Source organism: Lithobates pipiens, unplaced genomic scaffold (genome assembly GCF_037356315.1).
Source record: "Lithobates pipiens isolate NorthernLeopardFrog02 unplaced genomic scaffold, aLitPip1_a1.2 Scaffold_16, whole genome shotgun sequence".
Classification (NCBI taxonomy): domain Eukaryota; kingdom Metazoa; phylum Chordata; class Amphibia; order Anura; family Ranidae; genus Lithobates; species Lithobates pipiens.
Window position 1 is genome coordinate 22,957,139 of NW_027507748.1, and position 16,228 is coordinate 22,973,366.

Genomic DNA, 16,228 nt, shown 5'->3' on the forward strand with positions numbered 1-16,228 from the left:
AATACTCTGCAATACCCTGCAACACTCTGCAACACTCTGCAATGCCCTGCAACACTCCGCAATGCCCTGCAACACTCTGCAATACCCTGCAACACTCTGCAATACCTTGCAACACTCTGCAATACTCTGCAATACCCTGCAACACTCTGCAATGCCCTGCAACACTCCGCAATGCCCTGCAACACTCTGCAATGCCCTGCAACACTCCGCAATGCCCTGCAACACTCCGCAATACCCTGCAACACTCCGCAACACCTTGCAACACTCTGCAATACCCTGCAACACTCTGCAACGCTCTGCAACACTCTGCAACACTCTGCAACGCTCTGCAATACCCTGCAACACTCTGCAATACCCTGCAACACTCTGCAATGCTCTGCAACACCCGCCAATACCCTGCAACACTCTGCAATGCTCTGCAACACCCGCCAATACCCTGCAACACTCTGCAATGCTCTGCAACACCCGCCAATACCCTGCAATGCTCTGCAACGCAATACTCTGCAACGCCATACTCTGAGATACCCAGCCATACTCTGAGATACCCTGCAATACCCAGCCATAGACATCCCCCCCCCTCCCGCCGCCCTCCGGCGCTTCTACCGAATCGCTAATACGGTCAAAGTCAGAATCTTTTTATTTTTTTTCAGGCTTCCCAGCTTAGAGGTGAGATGTGGGGTCTTATTGACCCCATATCTCACTGTAAAGAGGACCTGTCATGCCATATTCCTATTACAAGGGATGTTTACATTCCTTGTAATAGGAATAAAAGTGATCAAAAAAATTATTTTTGGGGAAAAAAATGTCAAACTAAAATAAATAAAGTAAAATGAACAATAAAAAAAAATGTTTTTTTAAAGCGCCCCTGTCCCCATGTGCTCGCATGCAGAAGCGAACGCATACGTAAGTCCCGCCCACATATGAAAACGGTGTTCAAACCACACATGTGAGGTATCGCTGCGAACGTTAGAGCGAGAGCAATAATTCTAGCCCTAGACCTCCTCTGTAATTCAAAACATATAACCAGTAAAAAAAAATTAAATCGTCGCCTATGGGGATTTTTAAGTAGCGACGTTTGGCGCCATTCCACGAGCGTGTGCAATTTTGAAGAGTGACATATTAGGTATCTATTTACTCAGCGTAACTTCATCTTTCACATTATGGAAAAATTGGGCTAACTTTACTGTGTTTTTTTTTTTTTTAAGCACAAAACTGTTTTTTTTTCCAAAAAAAAAGCATTTGAAAAATTACTGCGCAAATACCGTGCGAGATAAAAAGTTGCAAAGACCACCATTGTATTCTCCAGGGTGTTTGCTAAAAAAAACATATATAATGTTTTGGAGTTCTATGTAATTTTCTAGCAAATAAATTATGATTTTTACATGTAGGAGAGAAATGTCAGAATTGTCCTGGGTGCTCCAGAACACCTGATGGCGCTCCCTGCATGTTAGGCCTCTGTATGTGGCCACACTGTGTAAAAGTCTCACACATTTGGTATCGCCATACTCGGGAGTAATAGCAGAATGTGTTTTGGGGTGTAATTTGTGGTATGCATATGCTGTGTGTGAGAAATAACCTGATAATATGACAATTTTGTGAAAAAAAAAAAAAGTAAAAAAAATCTTGATTTTGCAAAGAATTGTGGGAAAAAATGACAACTTCAAAAAACTCATCATGCCTCTTACTAAATACCTTTGAATGTCTTCTTTCCAAAAAGGGGTCATTTGGGGGGTATTTGTACTTTTCTGGCATGTTAGGGTCTCAAGAATTGAAATAGGCCGTCAGTACTTCAGGTGTGATCAATTTTCAGATATTGGCACCATAGCTTGTGGACTCTATAACTTTCACAAAGACCAAATAATATCCACCAATTTGTACTTATTTTTACCAAAGATATGTAGTAGTATAAATTTTGGCCAAAATTTATGAAGAAAAAATTACTAATCTGCTAAATTTTCTAACAGAAACAAAGAAAAATTCATTTTTTTACAGAATTTTCGGTATTTTTTCCTTTATAGCACAAAAAATAAAAAACCCAGCGGTGATTAAATACCACCAAAAGAAAGCTCTATTTGTGTGAAAAAAAGGACAAAAATTTCATATAGGTCCAGTGTTGCATGACTGAGTAATTGTCATTCAAAATGCGAGAGCACCGAAAGCTGAAAATTGGTCTGGTTATTAAGGGTGTTTAAGTGCCCAGTGGTCAAGTGGTTAATCGTCATTAAAATCAGTGCTCCTGCCAAAACGGCCATTTTTACAAACATTTTAGGCATTGACCCATGTCCCCTGGGGCAGGAGCCAGGTCCCCAAACCCTTTTTAGGACAGTATCTTGCATATTAGCAGTTAAAATTAGCACTTTTAATTTTGAACGTTCGAGTCCCATAGACTTCAATGGGGTTCTAACGTTCGTACGAATTTGGGGTCCGTTCGAAAGTTCTGGTGCGAACCGAACCGGGGGGTGTTCGGCTCATCCCTAATCTCCTTTTTAACGCATGCCAATATTCTGTTTTCTATCATCTACTAGGACCCCCAGGTTCTTTTCCATCCTTGATTCCCCGAGAGGTTCTCCCCCCAGTGTATAGATTGCATTCATCTTTTTCCAACCCCAAATGCATTATTTTAAATTTTTGTACATTAAACCTCATTTGCCATGTAGTTGCCCACCCCATTAGTTCAGATCTTTTTGCAAGGTTTGCACATCCTTCGGAGAAGTTATTGCCCTGCTTAGCTTAGTATCGTCTGCAAATACACGGATTGAACTGTTTACCCGATCTTCCCAGTCATTTATGAACAAATTAAAGAGGATTGGTCCCATCACAGAACCCTGGGGGACCCCACTACCCACCTCTGACCATTCCGAGTACTCCCCATTTATCACCACCCTCTGAACTCGTCCTTGTAGCCAGTTTTCAAACCATGTACACACCCTATGGTCCATGGCAACAGGCCTTATTTTGTATAGTAAATGATTATGGGGAACTGTGTCAAATGCTTTTGCAAATTCCAGCTACACCACATCTACGGTCTTCCTTTATCAAGATGGCAACTCACCTAGAAGGTTAGTAGATTGGTTTGGCAAGAACAATGCTTCGTGAATCCATGCTGATTACTGCTAATGATACAGTTTTCCTTGTTAAAAGATTTTATTGCATGTACAAATGGCATACATATTAGATACAATAATGATTATACAATCAAGGTAATGAAGTTTACTCACACAGATCCAAAATTATTATTACCATTATCTGAATTCAGAAGACATAACTGGTAAATTATTAATAAATCCTTAACTAATAAACAATAATATCATTAATAATTTGTAAATCAAGGATCTTGCAAAATTAGATGCAATCCTCGGAACTATAATAAGATAGAAACAACTTGTATGTATATTTTTATAATGATATGTGAGTATGAGTATAGTAAAAGAAAAGAAGATGAGAGAGAAATGAAAAGATATAAAGAGAAAAAAAGGAAAGAAAGAAAAGAAAGAGGTGAAGGGAAGGAATCCGCAGAATTGGGCCAAGAGCCGCCACTATTTCTGAAATGAGTCTATCCGGGATGATATCTTCTCAATCAACTACCATGGCAAAAGCACTTTCAAGTCAAATAATGGAGATAAAAAGTTATCTATCCATGGCTGCCATATTTTTTCAAATTTAGGAATTCTGTTCAACTCAAGAGCTATCCATTAAGCATGAGACATAGTATTGTTCATTCTATTCACAGCTTCGTTAGTCACCAAGTCTGGAGTTCTTCAGGCTTTTGCCAGTGTTTGTTTGGCTGCTGTGAAAAGTTGAACCAGCAGGTTAAATTGGTAATGTGTTAAGTAATCCAGTTTTAAATTAAAGAGAGCCATTACAGGATCAATAGGGATTTCCTTTTTAAACTATTTAGATGCCATATTGAATATTACCGTCCAAAAAGTTTGTGCTTTAGGACATACCCACCAGATGTGGAAATATGTGCCAAAATCTGAACAACCACGGAAACATTGAGCTGAGCAATTCTGTGCATAGTTAGCAGTTCTAACTGGTACAAGGTACCATCTGGTTATCACTTTGTAGTTTGCCTCAACCGCCAATACATTGGGGGAAATTGCTTTTGTCACTGACCAAATTCGGTTCCATTCCGCATTTTCTAATGTTCTTTCCAGATCCAACTCTCATTTTTGTACATAGGAAGGTTTTCCCAATTCAGGATGTGTTAAAATCTAAGAGTATAATAGTGATATTATACCCCTAGTATGAGGATCATTCTTACAAATATTTTCAAAACTAGTGAGTTGATCAAGTGAAGTATCAGAGGTTAGGTAGGGTGTGAAGACATTTTTAAGTTGGAGGAATCAAAATAATTCAGATTGGGGTAAACCATAACATTCACATAGAGATAGAAAAAAAGGGATAAAGGATGACGAGTTTCCGAATTTATGCATCGTCAAGAGGTTAAGGGATACCCATTACCCATTCTCTAAAATGATACAGTTTTCATTACTAAAATCATGTATATGGTCCTTATCAGTTATCATCCCCTCCAAGAGTTTGCATACTATTAATGTTAGGCTAACTGGTCTGTAATTCCCAGGGATGTATTTTGGGCCCTTTTTAAATATTGGTGCTACACTGGCTTTTCTCCAAACAGATGGTACCATTGCAGTCAGTAGACTGTCAGTAGGGATGGGCCAAACACCCCCAGTTCGGTTCACACCAGAACATGTGAGCAGGCAAAAAAATAGTTCCAACATGCGAACACCGTTAAAGTCTAATGCCGCATACACACGATCGGGCTTTTCGACAGCAAAGGTGCAACGTATTCGTTCCGTGGACTCCATCGGACCTTTGCTGTCCAAAAATCTGACGGACTTTAGAAATAGTAGCGCATGTTTAGAACAGTCCGAGAGCAAAATTACATTTCTAAAGGAATAAAAGTAATTTAAAAGTACTAGAGCTAGCGGCTATAATAAATTGTCGGTCCCGTCAATACACATAAAAGTTCATTGATAAAAATGGCATGGGATTCCCCCACAGGGGAACCCAAAACCAAAATTTAAAAAAAAATGCGTGGCAGTCCCCCCAAATTCCATACCAGGCCCTTCAGGTCTGGTATGGATATTAAGGGGAACCCCACGCCAAAATTTCAAAAAATAAAATGGCATGGGGGTCCCCCTCAAAATCCATACCAGACCCTTATCCAAGCATGCAACCTGGCAGGCCGCAGGAAAAGAGGGGGGACGAGAGAGTGCCCCCCCTCCTGAAGCGTACCAGGCCCCATGCCCTCAACATTGGGAGGGTGCTTTGGGGTAGCCCCCCAAAGCACCTTGTTCCGATGTTGATGGGGAGAAGGGCCTCATCCCCACAACCCTTGCCCAGTGGTTGTAGAGGTCTGTAGGCGGGGGCATATCGGAATCTGGAAGCCCCTTTAACAAGGGGACCCCCAGGGGTATAAATGTACCCCTACCATTTAAAAAAAAGTGTCAAAAATGTTAAAAAAGACAGTAGACGGATTTTGACAATTCCTTTATTAATGTCTTCTTCTTTCCCCGCTTCTTTCCCACTTCTTCTGGTCTTCTTTCGGTGTTCTTCTTCCTCCATCTTGTTCTCCCCCCGCTTCTTCCTCTATCTTCCTCTGCTTCTTCCTCCAGTCTTCTCGTCCGGCATCTACCTCCGCGTCTTCCTCCGGTCTTCTCGTCTGGCATCTTCCATTGTTTCTTCTTACCCGCTTCGTCCTCTGGACGATCCGACTCAATGGGAGTCTCTCGCTGTGTGACGCATCTGTTCAGATGACAAATCTTATATAACGGAGGGCGGGGCCACCCGCACAGGGACTTCCCTATGGCATTCTTCGTGTTGTCAGAGGGGGCGGGGTCACATTTACGTTTTGAACGTTATGATGTAAATGGGACTAAAAAAGGAAGTTCAATAGCCAATAGCCAATAGCTTCCCTTGTGTCGTATTTGCTCCATCGGACCAGCATACAGACAAACGTTTTTCCCGATTTAAGTCTGTCAGATAGATTTGAAATATGTTCTATTTCTAGGGTTATCTGATTTTTTTTTACGAAAAACGATCAGATTAGCCCACACACGATCGGATTGTCAGACGGACTAATCCCGTTGGACCTAGTCTGCTGGAAAGTCCGGTCGTGTGTACGCAGCATTAGAAATGTAATTTTGCTCTTGGACTGTTTTAAATAGGGAAACATGTGCCACTTTACAGGCATACTATAGACACCCCCAGGTATGAAATTTTAAGGAATATTACACTTTTATTGTTTCACTTTAAACATTATTACAATCACTGCTCCTGAAAAAACTGCAATTTTTAAAACATTTTTTGCATTGATACATGTCCCCTTGGGCAGGACCCAGGTCTCCAAACAATTTTTATGACAATAACTTGCACATTAACCTTTAAAATTAGCACTTTTGATTTTTCCCATAGACTTTTAAAGGGTGTTCCATGGCTTTCAAATTTGCTGCGAACACCCCAAATTGTTCGCTATTCGGCGAAAGGGCGAACAACCATTGTTTGAGTCAAACTCATGTTCGACCCGAACATAAAGCCCATCCCTAACTGTTAGTAAAAATTAAGAACAATGGTCTGGCAATTACTTGACTGAGTTACCTAAGTACCCTCGGGTGCAATACATCTAGTACCGGTGATTTATTTATGTTAAATTTCCCAAGTCTAATTTTAACTCTGTCCTCTGATAACCATGGAGGTGCCTCCTGTGATGTGTTATGAGGATAAACACTGCAGTTTTGGCTACTGAAGCCCCCCGATTCCCTTGTGGAGACCGAGGAGAAGAATAAATTCAATACTTTAACCATCTCCCCATCCTTTGTAACCAGATGTCCTTCCTCATTCTTTATGGGGCCAACATGGTGTTTTCTCCCTTTTTTACTGTTTGCATACTTAGAGAATTTCTTGGGATTTTTTTTGCTCTCCTCCGCTATGTGTCTTTGGTGTTATTTCTTAGTCACCCTAATTGCACCCTTACATTTCTTGTTGCATTCTTTATAAAGTCTGAATGCTGATGATGATCCCTCAACCCTGTATTTTTTTAAGGCCCTCTCCTTTGCTTTTATATGCATTTTTACATTGGAGTTAATCCATCCAGGACTTTTGTTCACTTTTTTAAATGTATTACCCAGTGGGATGCATTTGGTATTGCCCCTATTTAATATGGTTTTAAAGCAAACCCATCTCTCTTCCGTATTCTTTGTTTCTAAGATTTTTTTCCAGTTTATGCCTTCTAGCAAGGTTTTAGGGGAGTTGGCTCTTTTGAAATTCAGTGTCTTTGTATTCCCCTTATGTTTCCTATTTGTGTAATTTATACTGAAGCTAATTGACCTGTGATCACTGTTTCCTAAATTGCCCCTTATTTCCACATTCGTGATGAGGTCCATATTGTTGATAATCAGTAGATCTAGTAACGCTTTATTTCTAGTTGGTGCGTCTATCATCTGACCCATGAAATTGTCCTGCAAAACATTTAGGAACTGGCAAGCCTTAGACAAATGTGTGGTTCCCTCCACCCAGTCTATGTCTGGATAATTAGCCACTTCCCACCCGACCTATAACAGATTGATGGCCGGGAAGTGGTTCTGTTAGCCTGACTGGGCGTCATATGATGTCCAGTAGGACAACATGCCAGCACGTAGCTCGGTGATCGCGAGTGCGGCGTGTCAGACTGATAGTGATAAGTGATAGTAATAAGAAGCCTCTGACAGGGGCTTCTTACCACGTGATAAGCTGTGACCAATCACAGCTGATTATTGTGTGAACCAGGAAGTGCCCTTAAATGGCATTTCTCTCTTTGCGGTGACAGGGAGAGCCGATTGGCGGCTCTCCCTGTCAGAGACGGGGTCGGTGATGATAATCAGCACTGATAGGTGCCATTGATGGACACGAATAGATGGCACTGATGGGCAGCACTGATTAGGCAGGTACTCACAGGTGTTAATGCTAGGCACTGATTGACACTGTGATGGACATTGATTGTCACTATGGTGGGCATTGATTTGCACTGTAGTGGGCACTGATTGGCACTTTATTGAGCACTGTCCAAGTTGTTGTTTAGCTATATTAATTATATTCCTGTTTACAGTTTGCATTGTCATGCTAATATCCGCAAGAGGGGAATGTCCTCCTGAGGGTTATAAAGTATGTGTCTGAGTCTCAATAAACAGTCATTCGTTTGGTTCAACATCTTGTCTGTGTACAATGTGGCAGGGATTAGCTCTTGGTCCGCTCAGAACAGTTTGGAGAGCAGGAGACACTGTTTGGTGGAAGGAAGCACCCAAGTGGGGTGCCAAAGTGATTCCGTCACAAGTGCTGAATAGCAAACAAATGCCCTTGTCAAGAAAGGAGTAAAAATTTAGTGGTCAAGTGGTTAAAGGGCCCCAATAACAACCAGCAGAAGAACATACCTCCCTCCTCCTTACCAAGCCATTGTTCTAGTCCTTACTCATTATTTAGTTAACAGGTACCTCCGCCCAATGTGCCTAGCCCTAGCATAGTCACCAGTAACGTACCTTGGCAGCATAGTCTCCCGAATACAGGTAATTAACCATGATACGGAACTGCGTTACTTTAACTGACTATTATGCGGTTGTGTGATGCTGTTCCCACAAATAGAGCTTTCTTTTGATATTTGATCACCCCTGCATTTTTTATTTTTTGCTCTATAAACAAAAAAAGAGCGACAAATTTGAAAAAACAAAACAATATTTTTTACTTTCTGTTATAAAACATATAATCAATAAAAAAATGTAAAAAAACAAAATTTCTTCATCAATTTAGGCCAATATGTATTCTGCTACATATTTTTGGTAAAAAAAAACGCAATAAGCGTTAGGTGGTTAACATCAGGGGCGATAAAAGGGTTAAGTGTCTTCCCTGTTTGTGCTTTCTTAATGGGGGGACAGTGTTTTGTGTTCCTAATTAGCAGGAACACAAGATCACAGTGTCCATGCCTGGCAGAACAGCGGCCTGCCTTGTTTACATTGCTAGACCGCCGTTCTGTCCCTTTTGGGATCGATCACGGGTGGCCAACAGACATTGCGTCCACCGTAGCTACTGATAGGCTCCTTCTGTGGCCAATCAGCGCACGATCGCGCCTCCAGCGGCACATGTGTGCCCCCCCCCCCCCAATGGCTATTGCACAAAATCACATACAGATATGTGATTTTGGTGCAATAGAGCTCCCCTGTCGCAGTAAATATGTGGTAGGCGGTCGGCAACTGTTTAAGCTACATTACTGTCATTGCTGCTTTTCTGTGACCTTGTTACTAATTATGCTGATCTGGTGTAAAGTGCCATCTTATGCCCAGTGTTTGCTTTTTTTTTTTTTTGCTTTATGTCAAAATGTGTTAGTACAATTACGAATTAGACATGTGCATTCGTTATTGTCTGAATGCATTTTCGGCCAAATTTTAGGGATTTTCGTGTTCGTTTTAACAAATCGATAACAAACGCTCGGAATCTGAAATCTGAAAGATCCCAAATAAAAAAAGATTTATTTTTGTATCCATTATATTTTCGTATCGTTGTGACAACAGTTTGATATAGATAGATAGAAGTTATAGAAGTTATGGAAGATAGAAGTTCAACATGACGGTGACAATAGCGATCTGTGTCTATCGAACTTGCAGTCGAATGTGCCTAACCTAACTCTATTAGTCCAAGATTAATCGACAGAGAGAGAAAAGATTCAACATTATAGAGACAATAATAAATAGCCAAAAATATGTATAATACCATTCGACATGAAGATTTGATGAAACAGCTAAAAACATTTGATCGCCGCGAGCGGACATTTACAGTCAAATGCTCCGCCCATAGGCTATAGAAGAATTCTAATGTTGTTTGACTAGTAATAATAATTAATAATTATAATAATTACTAGTCAAACAACATTAGAATTCTACTATAGGTTATGGGCGGGGCATTCAACCGGAAATGAACGATGCGGCATCGTACAGTTTAGCTGCTTTGTCGTATCTTCTTAGAACATCCGACAGACACCAAAAGCCTTCAATTGACAGATTCAGCCTTAACCACTTAACCGGGCCTATTTTTCAGACTTGTTTACAAGGTAAAATCTTTTTTTTTTTGCTAGAAAATTATTTATAACCCCCAAACATTATATATTTTTTCTAACACCCTAGAGAATAAAATGGCGGTCTTGGCAATACTTTCTGTCACACCGTATGTGCGCAGCGGTCTTACAAGTGTACATTTTTTGGAAAAAATACACTTCTTTTGATAAAAAAATAAGACAGCAGTAAAGTTAGCACATTTTTTTATTGTGAAAGATAATCTTACGCCGAGGAAAATGATACCCAACATGTCACGCTTCAAAATTGCGCCCGCTCGTGGAATGGTGACAAACTTTTATGCTTAAAAATCTCCATATGCGTCTTTTAAAAAAAATCTAAAGGTTGCATGCTTTGAGTTATGGAGGAGGTTGCGGTGATACCTCACCTGCAATGTCGCAGTCTCGCTATAAGTCGCTGATCTCCGCCATTACTAGTAAAAAAAAAAAAAAAAAAATGTAAATAAAAATTCCATTAATCTATCCCAAATTAATGAGCAAACCAATCAATTTAAACTTATTGGGATTTTGTTTTTACCAAAAACATGTAGCAGGATACATATTGACCCAAATTGATGAAGAAATTTGATTTTTTTTATTATTTTATTGGATATGTTTTATAGCAAAAAGTAAAAAAAGTAAACAATTTTTTTCTTTTTTCAAAATTGTCGGCTTTTTTTGTTTATAGCGCAAAAAATTTGACTTTTAACTTTAGAAGTGATCAAATAGCACCAAAAGAAAGCTCTATTTGTGGGAAAAAAAGGGCATACATTTTATTTGGGTACAGCGTCGCACGACCGTGCAATTGTCAGTTAAAGTAACGCAGTGTCGTACCGCAAAATATGGCCTGGTCATGAGGGGGGTAAATCTTCCAAAGCTGAAGTGGTTAATAAATGTTATAAATAATAATGTAAATATTTCTGCAAAATAATCAAATATAGGGACTCAAACATACAACATTCTTTATAAATAATCCACAGTGCAGTCCAAAGACAACATTTATGTAATCTTCCTGGTACTCTTCCAATAAAGACACAATAAACCAATTATGTTCAATAAAACTTCTTCTGTGTAAGTACACTCATCCACACACCTAATACTGTGCAAACAGACTTCATCATTCGCAGGAATGTGATGACTTGCACCCGGTGTTGTTGCCAACCACCAGTAAATTTATGTACAGTTTGTAAAAAAGAAATATATAGGAGGTGCAAGGGTCTTTGACAGTGGAGTGGTTTGGCGCCAAAGATAATTTCAAGGCAGCCTTTGATAAAATCTGTGAAAATCCTGGTGCGTAATGAATCCATACCAGAAGCTGATTTGATAGTAAAGCTATACCAATATGGCAAGGTCCTCAATCCACTGTGTCACTTTAGTGTCACTAAAATTGGAGGCACCGGGCAATGTAGTTCAGCACCTGCCCTGCTCAGCTTTTCTGGGAAGGGATAGGCTGGCCATTTTCTACCAGGGACAGCCTGAGGTTTGTAATAAATGTGGAGAGAATGGCCACTTCGCATCATCCCGCACCCGCAAGAAGTGATCCAATAAAGGTGACGATCATTAATGTCGCCAGCATTAAATCTGCAAGAGTTTGCTATATTGCCTTATTTTTGCTCAGCGAGTTTGATGTTGAGATTTTATTTTTGCAAGAGACCTGGCTCAATACTTTGGCCGATGTCCATCTAGCAACAAGGGAGTGGAGATGCGGTCCCTCCATTTGGTCTCTTGTGGCTGAGCCCTGCAGCAGAGTTGTGGCCCTTCTTATGGTAACGTGTCGGCAGGTAATTGAGGTAGAAATGGGAAGATGCATGGTCTTGATGGGACAGGAAATGCCTCCTCACAAAGATCAAGCCCTTGCTTTTTACATCCCAGCAGGTTGTCGTTGGAGGCGATTTTAACACCATAATTAGGTCTGAAGACAGGCTGGGTTATGATAGCGTTTTTCTTAGAGATCTGGTATGACAAGCAGGCCTGGTAGGCCTGGCATATTAAGCACTGCCCTGGCAGCACGGGATTCACTTTTCAGAGAGGGAATAGTCAGAGTAGGATAGATAGGTTATTTTTTTTAAAAGGGCTTTTTTGGGACCTGAGTTGAGGGCGGTGGAGTTCTCTGACCACTGTATGCTGTCTGTGACTCTGAATGCCTCGGACACTCCACCCAGGGGAAGGGGTACCTGGAAACTGAATTTGGCTCTCCTGGAAGATGTAGTGGTAAGACAATCCTTTTCGAGGATTTTTTTCAGGCACAGGTTTCTGTTCTGGGCTTTTGCAGCAGCAAGTGAGAGTGGTGGGAAGTTGTGAAACAAAAGAAACAAAGGGTAATTGGACTTTTCAAGGCCATAAGTAAGAAGAAGCAGCTTTGTATGTACATTACCTACCGGCATTTGCGGAGGAAGCTTGATCGTCTTGTCTCGTATGGAGGAGATCCAGGGGAGATCTCTGAAGGTAAACTTCTTCTTAGGAAGTGCCAATATAACCGGCATGCCTCCTTGGTCTGGAGAGGGATTATGGGAAATATCACTCGCCTGATCCTTACCAGAACTGTAAGCAAGGCATAGCTGTTAAGACGGTCATAGGCCTGAAGAATAGTACGAGTTCCCTGTTGAAGTCCAGCTCAGGGATCCTGGGGATCTTCAGGTTATATTACGCAGACCTTCTGGGAAGAAAGGACCTTTGTCAGGATTGGATGGAAAGCTTTCTGGATTCTACTCCAGGATTGGGAAATGGTACATTGACTTTGATGGTTTTGACAGAACCAATTTCAATGGTTGAGGTAGTTCATGCTATAGAGAAGCTGGCTACCAAAAAATCGCCTGGGCCAGATGGAATTGGATCAGGTGAAGGCTTTTGATCGAGTCAATCACGAGTAGCTGTATTTGCTACTTGGTAGATACGGCCTCAAGGGGAGGTTTATAGATTGGCTGAAAACATTATATATAAGGGCTGAGAGCCTCCCACTGGTAAATGGTTGGGTTGGACGGCCTTTTTTATTTGTTTTTAATTTTTTTTTCAATATAGTTTATTACGTTTTAACAGGTTACACAGTAGATAAACAAGCTGATTATAAAAACAAAAAACTGGCGCTGAAGTAATGTATCAAGTGAAATAAATAATGATAAGTGAAATATTGCAGCTGCTGCAAAAAAGTGCTAAAACTTTAAATATAGTAAACAAGTAAGAACAGTGCTAGCAAATAAAAAGTGAAACCCACATGTAGAAATAAGTGAACAAATAACATAAATGAATAAATGGTGAAATTTCTAAAAATAACCGAATGTAATTTAAACAAGTCCAAAGTTAATATAAGTGCATAAAGTGCACCTTTAGGAGACCACACTCACCAAACAAGAAGAATCCTCAACTTTTCAGTCCAAGAGTCAAACAAGAAGGCAGCCGCAAACACTGGTGATGTAAAAATTCCAAGGGTAAAACGTTTGATGGGTACTTGAAAATATGGGAATACCACACTCCACCGGTAAATAGGAGAGAGAGAAATATATGGTGAAACACCATTAAACTGTATAAATATCGTGCACTAAGGCTCTACTTACAAACTAAAGGATGAAAGCAAACTTTAAGAAAAGACTTCCACGATCCCTGCTCATTTAGCGTGCATTCCACGGATGCAGAAAATAGCGTCATTGGTTAATCCGTTGGCCGGAATTTAAGTTGATGTTTTTTTCGCCCCTCCAGGGCATTATCAAAGACATCCATTGTCCCATCCATTGGCTTGTACACTATATAAAAGAAAATGATGTTGCGCTGTTCAAAGGGAATGAGTGTAAAGTATAAAACCAGTGTGTATCAAAATAACATGAATCGGCGGGTTAGAAAAAATAATAATAATAATATTCAATAGTTTAATAAAAATACCTAGGAATAATCACCTTCAGCATATATTGCAAAGGATTGCATATGGTCAGGGTAGGACTTAGGGTGGTGGAGGCCCCTGGGCTTGAGACATTTTCGGGCCCTACCTTCTATACGTTACCATATTTATTGGCGTATAACACGCGCCGGTGTATAACACGCACCCCCAGTTTAGGAGGGACGTTTAAGGAAAAAACTTACATTTAAATGCCCATCAATGCAGCCTTATCAGTGCCTTGCCTATCCATCTGCAGCCTTGCCCCAGTGTCATGTGCAGCCTTGTCATTGTAGTCCTGAAGTTTAAAAATGGTGCAGCCAAGATACAGAGTCCTGGGTCCTCTCGGCGGCTCTTGGGTCCTCTCGGCGGCTTACGGCAGCTCTCAGGTCCTCTTGCAGTCCCAAGCAGATCCGAGAGTACTCAGCTCAGCTCACAGTCAGGCCCAATCCCTGTGTTATGTCCATCATAGGGGGCGGACTGGGCGTGACTGTGAGCGGAGCCGAGTACACTCGGCTATGTACAGTATCTCAGTGGGGATCGTGGGGCCCCCTATTGGGAGAGGCCCATGGGCTTGAGCCCAGTCAAGCCCAATAGTAAGTCCAGCCCTGCATATGGTACATATACCTACACAGCAATATTAAAGTGCACAGTGCAAAACATTGCTAATGTGTAAAAATCATATGAAGATAAAAATGAATAGGTAAAAAAAGTGCAAAGAACTTCAAATAAAGTGCTGATATCATATGCCTTATATATCCTTAATGAGTGCCCAAAAAGTGCTTCTGTGCAAAACTTGTGCAAGCTGATACACATACGTAAAAGGAAAATTACATCTCAAGGTAAATAAAAGAAAAAAAAAAATTATATATATATATATATATATATATATATATATATATATATATATATAAAATTATAAAAATAGGATATAGTCAATCTGATAACGTATAGTCCATATACTTCCATGTTCTTTTCCTCTTCGTGCCAAACCACACAAGTAAGTAATGGTCCCTTACATTGCAGTAAAGAGGTAACTGCATATATTAAAACACTGGCTGTTTCACCTCCTTTTCCCCATGTCCTAGGATCTGAGTCGGTAATGTATATGCCTGGACCCCGGGGCTATCATTAAAATGTCTTTGGCTCTCAGCAGTAGCGGGAGTAGCTCAAAAGAAGGGGAGTGCCATATAGTGTAGTATATTTAAAATCAGCAACGCACTGACTCCACGTGACTTCATCATGCGTATTATATATATATATATATATATATAAATAAATGTATTCACAATCAACCCCTTCATAAGAAGGCTAGAGGGTGCCCTTGGGTATTGCTGGTGTGCCGCCTTTGAAGGTCGTGGCCTGTGCCGATGATGTGTCTGTTATTGTCTCTGGGACGGAGGAGACGCAGGAGGTGGTCTCTATGATAGAGCAATACACGGAGGCTTCTGGTTCTAAAGTCAACCATGAAAAGAGTGAAGTTTTCTGGATGGGTGAGGAGGGTGAAAGCTTCGAACTTCCGGATGCCTTCCCAGAGCCCCAGCAGCAAAAAAAGTGATGGGCATCAAATTTGTTCCTGGTGACTATGGTCATCGAAATTGGGAAAGCAGGTTGGTGTGTGCCAATGCCAAAGTAGCAAACTGGAAGAAATGGAAGCTTTCCTTGAGGGAGAGAGTTGAATGATCAAAACGTACCTGGTCCCAATTTTTTTATATGTCAGCTTCGTCTGTATCTTGCCAGCATCTCTTGCCAGCTGTTTTTTCCAACTGTTATGGGGAAGTAGGCTGAACCTGATCAAACGCAATGTAACTTACCTGTCTAGGCGGGAGGGTGGCCTAGGAATGGTCAACCCAATAGTTTTCTTTGCTCTGCTGTTTTTAAAGTACAATCTTGGTAACATGCTAGCAGAGAACCCATCGGGATGGGTGGGTATTTTTAAATCTTGTTTTAGGCCTTTTCTGCGATGCTGGGAAGATGGCGGGCCAGTGAAAAGTCTGAGAGTCCGACATGGCAAGCTCCCGGCTTATGCTGCCACGTGTCTGAAAATACTTCGGCAGAGGCAGGTGACAGTGGAAGATATCAAGTCCCTCCCCAGGAAGCTTCTGGAGAAGAGGATTTTGAGCTCTGCTTTCAGTGTGTCACTGGCCTTAAGGGATTGCCCAGACTCTGTAATGAGGGAGGGGTTGCATTTTAATCAATTTAGAAAGAATCCCCTTGAAGTTTAGGGATCAAGCCTGGCTCGCTTTCCATGGAAGGCTCTATGT